A 3,085-nucleotide genomic window follows, 5' to 3' on the forward strand; every position below is an offset into this window, starting at 1 on the left:
TTAGGTTCTGACTTGCTTTGGAATGATGTATGAAATAATATGTGTTTTGCATGTCCTGTTTGTAATGATAAAGGTCATATAGTATCATTTACATAATCTCCAGCCAGAAATGAACTCCAGCAATATCTCCTGTATAACGTATACATTATCTGAGGTTTAAAACTCTCATTATTCATGAAAGTTAATTTTACAGTGGGTGTGGATGATCTATCTTATGGCTGCTTTTTTTGATCATTCTATAAAATAATATGGGGCAAAGCCTGCACAAATAGCAGGAAAACCAGTAAAGAGTGATGCATTTGCTTGACTCTGTGTATACCCGATTGGATCTTGATTGATGGCAATCATTTGTCTTTGTCAAAAAAAAGGAGAAAAATTCAGACATTGAAATAAGAGTGCTATCAAACTTTCCACAATGGCAGAAAGATTCTATTAATGTAGCCTCAGAGTATTAACTGTCTCTGCTAGAAAATGATAAAGAATGTTAATTTTTTTTCCTTGAGCACGTTTAAGTGTAAACTGCATTATTTTGTTGAGGTGGGAAGACTGAAAGGGGCACGCTGCAGATTTATGGCATGATGGAATTGGAATTAAAGAATAAATTACAGAGGGGAAAAAAAAAGAAGAGAGAAACAAAAAGCCAAATACAAGAGCTTAATCCTTCTGATTATGATTTCGCAACCAAACAATAAAAGTTTAAGTGGCACAGTGTCGTAAAATCCTTAATGCTGCATTCCAATTGATATTGAAGCTTTGAAGACCAACTTCAAAGGAGGGTGAGCAAGAGGGGAAAAAAATAGATATAAAATAAACAACAAAAAAAATCTGACAAGCTTAGGTTTAGGAGTCCTTTTGGATGTCAGGTCTGGGAATACTGACCCGTTACTTGATTGGGCTTTAGGGCAACTTTCTTATTGATGATCTCTAGAAACACAAAGCATATGCTTGGGGCTAATGGTTTATCATGGGGGAAAATGCTGTTCCACACTACAGTGATGCTTGCAAGGCAAGAATACTTTTTCTTTTTAACTAAAGAAATATATATTGTTAAAAAATGTATTTAAAAAAACCCAAACAAATAAAAAAATCCCAAAATGCTGAGACCCCAAAGAGTTAATCACTGGATTTATTGTGCCATTAGTATGTGTGGGGTTTGTTCTACATATGTTATGGTCTCTGATGCTAAATAGCAGTGTTTAAGTTTGATTACTGAAACAATATTTTCTAAGTTGCCAGCCCAGCAAATAACCTCCATGAGTATTCTCTCTGCTCTAGGAAGGCAAATATTTTCTGTTCCTAAACTCTTAAAGATTAAGAAAACTGTAGCATTCAGCTTTGGATGTTTGCTAGTCCTTGATGCACCCTTAAAAATAAGTACCTGAGAGATTGTCATTTTGAGGACAAGTGAAAGAAAAGCCATATCAAAACTGTGACCAGGAGCTGCAGTTCCAGCTCAGACCTGTACTAATGTGCTTTGTAGCCTTCATAAGTCATTTTAAAGGTGTTTTTTTGTTTGGTTGCTTTTTTTTTTTCTCTCTTTCTGTACTGTGTTCCTAAACCCACTTTTTAGCTTTGCCATCCCGCAGTGCATGTCAGGAATCAAACACTGCAAGGCAACCTAAACAGTGTTATCTGTCCTTGCTTAAAGAATCTTGTGGTGACACCATTAAAAAGTTCAGTTTTCTGTTTGATAACTCTGATGAACCCTTTGTTGCTGCTGCTGAAGATGCCAAGATGGGCTTTTTAGCTGTGGTGATGATGGTGTATTTATTATTAGGCAGGTGAAATGACTTGTATGATTGAGATCTTTGCTGTTTTAAGGAGCAGCTGCTAATTACTTCCTGACAGGGAAATTTTGGAAGTGGAAATGCAGTGTGTTCAGTGAACACATACATGTATTCGCCCCTTCTCTTGAAAACAGCAGATGAGCACCAGACCAATATTGTAGGGCAGGATTGAGATGATGTCAAATTTTCAGAGGGCAATATGATCAGGATTGCCTCTATTGTCCTAAGAAAGACACTATAGAAGAAGTAATCTCCCCCCCAGACCTTCTTTCTGCCTGCATTTTCTATCCTAATACATTTTTTTTTAAAATATATTTTCTGACTTTCTATTACTTTTCCCTGGGTTTTTTGTTCAGACTGACCTGGTTTTGTGTCCTCCCTTCTCTACTCTGCCTCTTGTCCAAACCATTGCCAACTCTGTCCTCTTTCCTCTCTGCTTTGGTCCCCAGCAGATCATGCATAATCCCTCCCCCCTCATGTTTTTGTCTTCCATGACTTCTGCATCAAGATGCTTTCTTTGGTTCCTCATAGGCTCTTTGTCTCTCCTGTATCTGGATGAAAGAACTTCCTTCTTTGTGCTGCTTATGTTGTTGTGGACATAGCACTGGGGAAAGAAAACTGCAACTTTCTTTGTCCAAATGTCTCTCAATCTCTCTGGGGAGCCATTTGAGAGAAAGATTCAGAGAAAAAGCATCTCCCCTGTGAGGACAGGCTGAGGGAGTTGGGGCTGTTGAGGCTGGAGAAGAGAAGGTTGTGTGGAGACCTCAGAGCACCTTCCAGGAGCTGAAGGGGCTCCAGGGAAGCTGCAGAGGGATCTGTGTTAGGAGCTGCAGGGACAGGACAAGGGGCAATGGGCACAAATTGAAGGAGGGAAATTGAGGTGAGATCTTAGGCAGAAGTTTTCCCTGTGAGGGTGGTGAGACCCTGTCCCAGGTTGCCCAGGGAGGCTGTGGCTGCCCCAAGCCTGGCAGTGTTCACAGCCAGGTTGGCTGAGCCTTGAGCAACCTGCTCTGGTGGGAGGTGTCCCTGCCCAGGGCAGGGCTTGGGGCTGGGTGGTCTCTAAGCTCCATTACAGCCCCTAAAACATTTATGATTTTTAGATAGACAGAAAAAAAAATATCTTTCTTAGCAGATAAAATTCTGGGCCAGATGAATTGTTCTGTGTTGGCCTTTGTGAACAATGCATGTTTGCCATGGACAGACACCAAGATTGTTCTCAGTGGGGTTAGCACACATGATGTCACAGTCTGAGTGTAAGACAAGTGTGATGCAGCAGCCTGAGAGGCACAATCTAGGGA

At 40.4% G+C, this 3,085-nt stretch overlaps 1 protein-coding gene across 1 annotated transcript in view; it reads left to right on the plus strand.

The window, feature by feature from the left end:
* Positions 1-3,085, plus strand: part of LRBA (LPS-responsive vesicle trafficking, beach and anchor containing) — a 142,111-nt gene that overhangs the window by 121,390 nt on the left and 17,636 nt on the right. The gene's annotated exons all lie outside the window — the stretch shown is intronic.

Source organism: Acanthisitta chloris, unplaced genomic scaffold, assembly GCF_000695815.1.
Source record: "Acanthisitta chloris isolate BGI_N310 unplaced genomic scaffold, ASM69581v1 scaffold8389, whole genome shotgun sequence".
Lineage (NCBI taxonomy): Eukaryota > Metazoa > Chordata > Aves > Passeriformes > Acanthisittidae > Acanthisitta > Acanthisitta chloris.